The sequence below is a fragment of the Agelaius phoeniceus genome, chromosome 4, assembly GCF_051311805.1.
Source record: "Agelaius phoeniceus isolate bAgePho1 chromosome 4, bAgePho1.hap1, whole genome shotgun sequence".
NCBI lineage: Eukaryota > Metazoa > Chordata > Aves > Passeriformes > Icteridae > Agelaius > Agelaius phoeniceus.
In genome coordinates, this window is record NC_135268.1 from 40,887,821 (window position 1) to 40,900,044 (window position 12,224).

General features: G+C 34.5%; 1 protein-coding gene across 23 annotated transcripts in view; it reads left to right on the forward strand.

Moving 5' to 3' along the window:
* The window catches only part of TENM3 (teneurin transmembrane protein 3), a 1,291,791-nt gene that overhangs the window by 429,166 nt on the left and 850,401 nt on the right, over positions 1-12,224 (forward strand). For all 23 annotated transcript variants that reach the window (XM_077177351.1, XM_077177368.1, XM_077177366.1 and 20 more), the window contains exon 5: positions 3,990-4,029. The gene's annotated coding sequence lies outside the window, so the exon portion shown is untranslated. The remainder of the gene's footprint in view (positions 1-3,989; positions 4,030-12,224) is intronic.

Genomic DNA, 12,224 nt, shown 5'->3' on the forward strand with positions numbered 1-12,224 from the left:
TTACTTCCATGAATGATTTACAAAGAGCATGTAAGCCTAATCTTTCATTTCCAGTTCTTTAGTTTTGTGTTTAAATCGCTTCTGAAGAGTTGCCTATGTCTCTGGAAGGTACACAAATTAATGACTGGAGAAAAATGCTACTTTTGGGAACGTAGGAGGATAGTTCTTCCCCATGTTTTTTTGTTTCTAAATATTTCCTGACTATTTCTGTCAGTTCCAAATGAAATCAAAGTATGGTTTTCTTTGTCCCTAAAAGCATAATTTTAGTTGAAGTGTAGGGGCATTGTAGAGGAGGGGGAAGATGACTGGGTTTTTTTCAATACCCTTTTTGTAAAAAATCCTAACTGAAAACACTTTACATAATACTTAAAGCTTTCTCTCATATGCTTCCATGTGTCCTAGCACTTCCCAATTCAAGAACCTGTACTGAGCTGAACTATCATGCCTCTATTAAGAAGAAGTAGTAGAACTTGCTGGCCACAAGTGCTTATTTCAATTCAGACACAAGGATCAATATGAAAGAAACATTGACCATTTATGAAATGAGTTCTTTTTCTCTACCTTTTACAGTGCCAAGGATGTGAGGAAAAGCCAGAACAAAGTATAGGGATTTTTTTCTTTGTTTTTTTTTAATGGGAAAAAATCAAGCTAGAAAAATCTTACCTGCAAAGGTCAGCTGTTGATCTCTTGCAGGAAAATGTCTTAGTAGTAGTGTACAGATACAGAATACGTCATCAAATATTGCAAATCTTCACAGAGTCATACAGAAGGTTCTTTGGTACCAGTTGTGAAACCCAGCGTTCCCGAGTCTTAATATAGTGAATGATTTTCCCTTCCTTTAGAACTGTAAGAAAGGACAAGAATGGTAACATGCACTTCCTTACCTAGAAAGAACGCTTGGTGTTAATCTTAATTTCCCAAGCTTTATATCAGTGGAGTAATGGTCAAGAACACAGTGTCCTTCCTTTTCCTAGAGATATACACTAGAATGATCAAGACACAAGCTGAATACCAAGTCTAGTTCCCTAAACCTTTGTGCCTAGTTTTCTTCAGCTCTCCCTTTCAGAAGTTTACGCAGGAAAACAAAATCCATTCCTTTTTTGATTGCACATATTCACAGAAATTCACCATGCATTTCATGGGGGAAGGGAATATTCTCTGTACATTAAGGTGGTTATACCATAGTAGGTGTTTAGGCAGCCCTGATGCCCTCACTTTAAATGAGGAGACAGTTTTGAAATATCTGATAGATTTGTGTTGCTTGTGCTTTTTTATGAAATGCTGATAGGAAAAGTGCTTGAACTCAGAGTTGTTCACATGTGTCGTTTCTCCCAAAATAACACATATTTCTGGAACACTTCTAACCAGAACACCCAAAGATACCAACATTGTTTCTGGAAGAGTCAGGTGTATTTGCTAATTTTTACTTTCTTGCTTGACATTGTATGTTATACATGTTGCTTTGTATCGTCTTTTGCAAAAAGATATAGTGCAATGTTCAAGCAAAAGCTATTGCTAATAGAACATTCTGAATTCTATTTTTAATTAATCATCTGTCTTTCTTGATAATGCTGGACCTTCTTAGTCCAGAAAAGTAAACCTAGTTTCCATTATAGAGAAGTTGGGATATTTCAGCCAATGTTTTATTTTTAAGACTGAAAATTATTTCTGACCTACAGAAGTAAAACCAATCATAAAATATAAATAGTCAGTCTTTATTTCTTTCCTCTGACCTGCACATACTTAGATTTAAACTGTGTATTAAAAACTGTAAGAATTTTGATAATAATTCTTCTGTGTGTTCTGTTTCATGTCTAAGAATCTTCTCTTACTTTATGGATTTCACAAAATAAGAAAAAATTAATTTAGCAGTATTCAAAATAAGCATTCAAAATACAAATCTTTAAAGTGATTCTCCATTCATATAAAGCAGATGCAAGTATGAAGCTTTAGTACAAGAACAACTTCTGCGCTGCATGCAGGGTTTGATGAAACCTGTAACCAGACTGTGAGATCAGCAGGGCACACAAACCCAGGTGTGTTTCTTCTGTCCTGCCCAGTCAGCACAGTAGGTGAGCTCACTGGCAGCTGCAACCAGATGCAAAGTTAACAGAAACAAAGGAGGAGAAGGTGCTGGAGAGATCATAAAGTGATTTTTTTTCAGTGATTTTTTTTTTTCTTTTTTTGTTTTTTTCACCCCCGCAAAATTTCTTTCAGGGCATCCCTCAGCCTTAGCTTGTGTCTCAAGATTTCCCGCAGTTAACTCCCACCTGGTACACAGTTTGTGTTCTGTATCAAATCTGTGTCTTCCAACCTAAGTATTGCACTGGCATTGTTCAGATAAAACTTTCTTCAATAACAATTGCCACCTGAAATTGTTTTCTTACTTCATCTCATGTCAGAAAACTAAAATTGATGCTCAGGAACATAAAAAAAAAACCAACCAAACAAAAAAAAGCACCACTAAAAAACCAACAAGAACAAAACAAACCCAATTCAAAACCCTAAACAAACCCCAAAGTGAAAGTCTTGCAAAAATGGGAACATTCTCTGGCTTATTTTTCTCAATACTAAGGAAAATCTCAAGAATGAAAAATGAAAATATGAAATAATAAATAAAATAGCTTAATTATGCATTTTTCACAAAAAATATGTGAAGCACATATGAAATTATAATTATTTGTTCTTCATAAGTAAGAAATTTTAAAAAATGTATTACTGGTCTTAGCATTAGTTCATCAGGTGCCTTTACTTTTTTGCTTCAGAGCCCATAATTTGGATGTGATGGAGCCTTATGTATTTCTCTGGTTTCATGGCATTTAATAGATGAAGTTATTCTCCAATTAAATGAATATTTTCCAAAATGAGTTCCAATCCCATAAATATGAAACAGTTGGAATAATAACACTCAGTGCTTGAGTTAGCTTTTCATTTATGGACTATTGAAGGATGTTGAAGTACATAGATCTTTATTTTCTGTGAAATTATGCTTAGATTCAAGAGAAGTGTTCGTTCACTTAAAAAAGTCTTGCTCAAACAGTAAATTATTTTGGTCTCAAACAAGAAAGTGGGAATATATGAAAAATGCGACTTTAATAAAATATTTCTAACAAGGCCTTTTAAAGTGGTTTATATAAAGCAGACAAATATTCACCCTTTCTAGAACTGATCTACTGCTGTTAAAATCATGAATATTTTTCTTTTGTACTTGCACTTTTTTTCTTTTTCTTATAAGAGTGGAGCAGAATCCACATTCACCTTGAATGTAGAACTGAGACTTTCTATTACATATTCCCTGCCTGGATGTCACACAAGGGCCACTTAAGTCACTTCAGCACCAGTCAGAGATGTTCAGAAACACTTCTGAGTGCTTTAATTGTTCATCAAGACCTAACCCTTTGAACATTGCTTTAAGGCATATTGGCTCTGCTCTTGAGTCACTGAAGCAAAATTGGAGCATCTGGATGCAGTGTCAAAATAGCCCAGGGAGCTCCGGTGCAGCACCCAAGTGGATAATCTCAACACAGAAGACAAACACTGCATTAGTGATTGCCAGGAGGCTACAGTTCATCTTCCTCTGAAATACAATACAAGAAAAGTTAAAGGATGATACTTTCTTCTTTGTATCTTCTGTTGTGTGAACAAAGAATCAAGCTGTGTTTTGATGTTTTGTCAAGTGTTTGGCAGCATTTTCAATTCTTGTTTGCCCTACTAATCCACTGATTTTTCTTTTCTTTGGACAAAGCAATGAATGTTTTTTACAGTTTATGCTGTGTTGGATATGTTAGTGCAAAAGAATGAATCCAGTCAATGACGTTGCCTTTGAATCAAAGTATTGAATCAAAGTAGAGGAAGAATGAGTATGATAATATTTTAGTTGCCTATTAGTACTATAACATCTAATTATGCTTTCTTTACGTGTACTTAAATTTTTTATAATTCTGTGACCTATGTGAAATAATAATTTTTTGCTTTGTTTGCTTTCACAGATGGCAGCAAAACTGTGTTCCATTGATTGAAAAGAGCATTGTAAGTAACTCTTTTTGTTTCCCCTGTTGAATTAGGCATCGCATTTTATTTTTCTAAATCTACTCAATTTTTATATTGTGGATAAAACTGACTTCTTCCTTGAAAACTGGTGAACAATTAATACTCTGTGAGAGCCTGTGAGACATCTGGCATGTGGCTACAGATACAATTCCCAAGCCAGATTTCTTTTGCCATCGGCAAGAATAGTTTATGTAAGGCTTAGGCCAACGGGTCAAGAAATATAAATGCAGAAGCATGCTAAACATACCACCTGACATCAGGCTTTTCCTGGAACATGGTTGATCTGTAGAGTGCAGACCAGAATGAATACGGCAGTGCAAAACTAGGGCACAGCAGCACATACAGTCTGTTTCCTGACTTCTTGATTTTCTGGCCATGCATCTAGCATTTTGTTCATATATGTGTACAAGTGAAACTAAATACAATCAGAAGCATAAGACTGATTTGATGATTTACTATTTTTATTTGATTCAGATAATGCATTCAGATTGCATTATATATATATATATATATATATATATATGTACATAGAACCCTAACATGCAGTAAAATAATTTGTTCAATGATACTACAAAAAATCTCTGCTAAGCACTCTGCTTCACACTACTATTCAAACTATTCACACTACTCTTCTAAATACATTAAGAAAATATATTCCATTTGGAACATGTCAAGTAAATGGCTAACACTTTTTCTAGCATGTCTAGCTGCCATTAATTTAGTTAGTATTCATTGTAATTACACTCATCATAATGAATTAATTTAGTATTAATGTGAATATTATACAACTTTTTAGACAATCCATTATAATTCAGCAATAATTAATGTGCATATTAAATGAAGTGTTACTACTTAGTGCTATGATAAAGCCATGTTGTTTCATTTGAAAAGCTTTAGAGGAAGTTACGTTTAATCTCATTGGTATTCCAATTGTTGCCAGGAGATATTTTTCAATGGCAAAGGGCAATTATCCTTGGGAGACTTGTTAACTTTTCAGTGAGATTCCATTTTTGCACTTGTCTACTGATTCACTTATAAGATACTGGCATTTGAAGCAAGATACTTCACGGACACAATAATGCAAAAAACTCATTGAACTATCATAAAAGCATGAAAAATTTCTGACACTTCAGACAGTATCCAATAAAAGATGCCAGAGTTTATAAGTGAAGTCCTGTAGCACTTACATTTTATGATTCTTCTTCCCTTCTGCCCTCCAAGAGTAATGCACAACTGAGAAGCAAGTATTTTAAATGTATCACACATCAACAGGATTAGGTGCCTCAAAGGCATCCATGGCCACTTCAGGCAGCTGCCTAAAAGTAATGACATGGGGGAACATAGCAAAAGAAGAATGCCCATATTGGATTAGGGTAAGAATTGTCTGGACAGCATCCTGTCTCTAGGCAGTGATTATAAATATATGCCCAGCAAAGGGTAAGAACTAGAAGTAGATTGCCCAGCCTCCAGTAGTTTTAGCTGATGAAATTTCATCAGATGTATGTGGTTTCTAAAGATCAAAATTTTGTTGTATTTTGGTTCCCTGTATCTACTCCCACAAATCTGTTTAAGTCTTAGAACAAGTATGAGTTGTATGGGTCTACTACCCTGTTCATTTTGTGCATAAAGAACCTTTTGTTATTGTTGTTTTGAATGTGATTTCTTCAATCTTAATTGGAATCTACCCTGTATTGGATTTGATTGACCTGTAGTCAATCCATTCCCTGTATGACACCAGTGATTTGTCAGCCTCATCTATATCCTTCTTTGGAGATAGTCTCCTCAAGAGAAGTATCCTACTCTGTGTAGAACCTGTTCATCTTTCTTGCCCTCTTTTGGGTTTTGCACGCTATCCATTGCTTTCTAAGTGTGAGACATTCTTAGGTTTATACTATTTCAAAATCATTCCTTCAGCTTTTCCTTCTTAGTTTCTTACTGAATACCAATAATGAATGGTTATACAACTATGGGCTCATTTCTCCATGGTGACTGTCAACTCTAGGCCCACTATGTTAAAATTCCCACCTTCCCTCACCCTCTCTTGTGTACCATTTTACATTTATTTTCAGGGCATTTATTCCGCCATTGTTTTGCTCATCACTCAGGCTTGTGAGTACAGAATTTCTGGAATTCTACGCTGTCTGTCCTTGTCCTGGCTAACTCAAATAACTCCAATCAGGGACACTTTTCAACAGCCCTCATCCCTCTTCCCAGATTATTTATGAATGTTGAACAGCGCAGGCCCTAGAAAAACTCTTTGAAAAAGTCCAGCAGCAATGTCTCTCAATTTCAGGAACTGGATCTTTCCTCTCTACTACTTTGCTTTTAAAGTCTCATTTATAAATATCTGCCTTCTTACCTGCTTACTTTTTATAATAGCCTTTGTTGAGAAACTCTAAGAAAAACCTTCTGCAAATCCAAGGTAGACTCCTACTGAGCAACTCCAGGCAACCAAATCTCTCACATTCATGTGTCTGTTGAAGGAGAAAAAGTGCTTCAGTAGTTCTGCAGAGGAATATTTTCCTTTACTAAAGCCATCTTCACTTGTCCAAAATTTAGCATATTTATCAACTGTCCAACTTGAGTTTTGTATTATAATTTATACTGACTTGACCGATATGGACTTCAGTATATTTAGGTCTGACAAAAGACACTTTTTTTTATATTTGCTTTTTTAACTTTACATTAAATTTTATTTTCACTGCAGGTACATCTTACAGTTCTCAGTACCTTTGCAATTCTAACATTGAATTAGATGTGAGAGATAAATGCACCCTCGCTTGTCAATAAGATGTATCATTTATGAATTTCTTATAACTGTTTAGTGAATACTATCTTTCTAATAATTTGTTACTATTCACTTTCTTATAATTTCCTTTTTGCAAGCTGATGTTCCCACTGAGAGTTATTAGGATACATTATTATACAGCAAGCAATCTTTACCTGTAGTTTTACAAAATATGTCAATGTCATGCTGATTAATAAGAGTTCACCTTATCTATGAACTTCTGACTTTGTTTCTGCTGATATGTTTGACCTTGGGCTTAACCTATGCATGTGTCATTTCTGTTGAATTTTACAGATCACACATAGGCCGGGCATTCTTATTTATTATTTCACACTTAGGAAAGGAATTAAATTTTTCTATCAAGTAGTGCATTAATAAAACAAATGTTAATAGTTATGAAGTAACTATTATTATGAGAGAGAGAATTAGAAACTATTTGGGACCACCCTAGATCTTTAAAAAAAGTTATTTTATTACTTCAGAATAATAAAAAATATTAAAACGAATGGTTTTGTAAACTAACTTTTTTCCAATTGATGTATTAATAGGGAATTCAATCTCTTTAGTTAAAGTAGACCAGCACAGTCACTGCAAGCACTGCCCCCTTGTTGAACTCAACAGTTGTCACGTGTGAAGGGTTAATGAAATTTTTGTCCTCTTTTTGTGTGGCAATATTTTCTGTCTTTCCGGTGTCAAAGTATCCATCTCCCTTTCTCAGGCAAAATCAATTCACCCAGTAGCTAGCTTCCTGCTTCTGTATAAAGGACGACTGCAGCATTAAACTTTAAGTAGCTCAAATCAGGTCTAACGATGCTCAGCTACATAATGTTTAAGTTAGCATGTTCAAGGCTTGGCTTACTCAAGTAAACCAGATAAGTCTGTTCTCAGTACCGCTTTTGCTATTGCTGCATGCCGTCCAGGTTTCACTGTCATCAAGACCTTTTCGGTTTAGATATGACCTTAGACCTCCTCTGTGGTGGTCTACTAATTCTTTCCTACAGGCTAATGAGACTTAGTTAAAAGTAGTCTTGTCTACCTTATCATTATTCCATAACATGCCATTACAATATTTTTTTCATTAATTAATGATCCAAAGTATTTAGATCCAGTTACTGTTAGGGACTTATGACCCTGTTTGCAGACATACCGAACTCCAGTGCTTGAAATGAAAGGGAAGTGTCGACTCAAAATTGTTGTAGGGATATAGAGCTGGTCAGTGTTTTCTAAAATGTTCAAACCTTTCATTCTGGTTTTCCTAAATAGATGGTACCGTATTTAAAACTCTATTTGTCCTTTCTTGTAGGGATGAATGCTGTTTCTGACTACCTTCACAAGTGGCAAAACAAAAAATTAAAGTTACAATGACAAAATTAACAGCATACAATTTTTGTTGTGGAAAAAATGCCAATTTTCAGGAACAATTATATTGTATTTCACACATACTTTGGGGGCATTCTCTATGTGGTTTGTACTAATGCTTATTTTGTGGCACACACAAATAGATGTTCAATCTAGGTTCACTTCTATGTTTCTGGTATGGACTAGCTGAGATAGATAATAAGAAGGCTTTTCTTTTTTGTCTGATGTGTTAATTTGTATTTTTTCAGGCAATAATCTTTTTTTTTTTAAGAGATACATGGTATTTGCTCATCTTGTTTCTGTACATTTGCAGATTTGGTGTCACTCTAGCATTTGTTCAATTGGTGCATTATTCAACTTTTGCGACCTTTTAAGTTCTATGTTCGTATTCACAGGTTTTCTTTTCATGACTGATACTGGTGTTTTCCTTTCTAAGTACCTTCATGGTGGCTGTTCTGGAGCTGTCCTTGGGGGAAATGGGATTAATTCAGTGGAGATTGGTCTCTCAGTGGTACATCTGGTTCTTCTTTTACAATAGAAATATGGAGAAGTGCCTATGCATGAATGCTCATGAAGAGTATGTGGAAATATATGAATTCAGCTCTTAATCCAACTAAAATATATTTAAACTGTGGTAGTCCTGAATCAATTTAATTTAAAGGAATTCTAAGGAGCCAGGCTCTGACTGGGATCCCAGCAAGGAGGATCAGATTGCAAGTTGCATGTTGTGTGCCCAGTGCTTGAGCATTCTTAGGAATTGTGTCCTATTGCTTTCACTTAAGCTTTGCTTTTCAAGATTAGGACCTATCTCAGTAAAGGAATTAAAAAATAAGTGCCTAAAGACACATTCTGAGAGATATGCAATATTCCACACTTCAGCCCAGAGCCCTTTTCTGTAGTATTGTTTAAGCTCTCAGAAAAATAGTATTTACAATGAGAACCTTTAACACCCTTTTGCCATGTTTGCTGGCAGGCACTGATTTAATGCTAATGTGACAGCTAAGATTTTAGTGAGAGACCCTTTTATTTCTCTAAGAAAAGTGTTACACATTCTGAAAACCAGACAGATTTTTCTGGCCAGTGTCTCCTCACATTTGTGCCAGTAGGGATTTGCTGACTACCCAAATTATCTTTCACAGGTTAGCACATGTCTATCTTATACAGAAATGTTTATCATCCTTTTTGACATTTTTCTAAATAGTCATACTTTTTTAAATAAATAAAACAGACTTTGTTGTTGTTAATAAATGGCTATGTAATGTTACCCCAAAAAACTGCCAGACATATAAAGCAAGACATCAATTTAGGATGAGCTTGCATTCTAGCAAATAAAATTATATTTCTTACAAAATATATTCACAATTGGCAGTAAAAACTTCTTGGGGGAAAAAAAAAGTGAAATTACAATATTATAATCTCAATAACATTTATAATGTTAGAAGTGCTGATATGTTAAAGTAAGATTCGTTGTATTTCAAACAACTGGATGGATGAAGTGTGTTAGGTTGTTCTTTGTTTTTTGTTTGCTTTTTTTCAAGGAAGGCCTATTTCTGTATCTATACATATAAACTATATTGTTTCACCATACCTTTGGTCAAACAGGAATCTTTCACACCAGACCTCTACTTTTTATATAGTTCATCCTAATAGAGATTTTCAGTTTTGTATTTTTGAAATGCATAACTGCACTTCTTTAATGCATTTTGCCATTTCTTTAACCTATGTTGTAGTAGTTTCATGTGGCTATAATTGTATTAAAGGAAACATTGATGTTGAATCTGAGTGGATTCTAGAAAGAAAGTGGAAAAAGAAGAAATATGGTACAACTATATTCCTGACTTTATTGAACAAGAAATGTAGCTTTGCTTCTTGGTTTGTGTGTTCCAAAGGTCATGTATTTGCCTCAATGGAGAATTTACTTGCAGTAATTTCTGGGCTTTGGGGGGAAAATTAAAAAACCTTTTCTATTTTCCACACTAGCCTTTAAACGCCTTAATTGAGTAAAGTGAACATCTGAACCTCTTTTATTTTACGTCCACCAATTATATTAATGTGTTTCTATTAAAAGTGATCAGTTCATTCTCATATTTAGTCAGTTATAGGGCCATAGTTATAGAAGTATATGGAGCACTATAGTTAAATATCCCTATATATTTACAGGTAATTTATTATTATGAATTAGAATCCATTTATATTTCCAAAGTTTTTGCACCTATAAGAAATGCAGATTAAATTTCCCATTTGTATGAAAACTGATATTTAGAAGTCTTACTTGATTTCATCTTAAAATGGCATTTCAGTTAGGCAGTGATTTGTTCATTACTCTTTTATAATTCTGCAATGTTACGTTTTTCAGAAACAGCAAATAATTTTCTGGTTTACTATTTGAGACAGAGTAGAGAGATTATTTCTGCTATTTCCACCTATATCTTCAATATTATATATCTTAATTCCTCAGTGCTGTGTCTGTAGCCAGTTATCTTGAAAAATGAGGTAAAGTACTCTTATCTGTGATAATAGTGAACTAAAACCACCATGTTTCCTGTGTTTAGCAACTCTGCTGATTTTTCTGGTTTGGATTTTTAAGAATTGTTCATTGAGCTAAACATTTTTGATAGAGATGATGGTGGAAGTTATCTGGGAATGGCTATGGTTCTTGCCTGTTTTTTTCAGTTATGTTTCTCAACAGGAGAGACTGTGAGAGAAAACATTTCATTTCATAGCAAATTCCCTCATGATTAAACTCTTACCTCAGTACTCACAAAATTCCCTCATTATGAAGTTATTACAACACTACTAATTCAAGCCCCAGGTCATTATGAAACTGTTACTTTTACCTTGATGAGATAATATATCCTGAGCTATGGATACAGTAAAATTCCTATTACACCTTGCTTCCATTATCTGAAAGGCATTTTTTTAAACTTATATTTAGCTTATCTAGTATTGTGATTTGGAGATTAAAAGATCTACCAGAATTTTTAACCTATGAAACAAATTCAGTGACTGCAAATATAACCTAGAAAATACCACTGCTTCCTCAGGTTAGCAGTATTCATACTTGCTTACTGTTGTTTTGTTTCAAGTGATGCATCTGCATGTAAAACTATTAGGATTCAGCCAAAACAGATACTTCAGAGGTGTGAAATGCATGAGGTGTTACTCTGCCACTCCTTGTTTAATGCATAGTTGTGTGTTCAAGCATAGCCCTCATTCAGAAGTACTGTGGAGTGGAGCCTACCCTGTGGAAACACTTGAAAATGTAAAACTACCCAGAGGTTTCAAGCTTGCAGCAGTTATCAGTCTTCAAAGGAGCCTCTGCCTCAGACTAGGGTACAAAACAAGTGGCTGGCAGTGCAGTATTGTTTTGATTTGAATCCTCCAGCTTTAGTTAATATTTCTTCCTTCTTTCATATGTTAAGTAGAGGTATGTATGACATTTTTGCAGTAGAAAGAAAATAGCATTGAAAAACCTTCTTGCAGTCAGCTTTCCAAACTTCTCAGAAAACTCATTTCTGATGGACATCATCCTTTCATGCTTCCCTTGTCGAGACTGCTTTAAACAACAGTTTCATTTATATCCTGCAAACTTTCAGACCAATTCATAACACAATTAAATTAGACCCAGAAGTTCACTAGCCAAGCTAAGCCTGTTTTCAGAGCTATCAGAGGAAAAATAACATATTTCAAAGAAAGATTACTGGCTTTATAACAATTTTTTTTCTAGAGACAAAAACCCACAAACCTCTTTCCAGTTAGCTTTGTATTTACAATAGCTTCAAATAGGTTTTTTTTACTGAAACATATATGCCAAGGACAAACTGAACATTTCTTAAGAAACATGTGCATATTTATGCAGTTAAAAAATTGAAACAACTTCTTCCATTTCCTGTATTGCCTTCTAAGCCAGCTGTAAGAAGAGAAAAATAAAATGGATGAAATTTCATGGTCATCACTGAAATACTTCCTTTTCTTCTGAGAGGCAAGAAGTAAACTAGGATTAACAGATGAGCAAGTTTCTGTTATA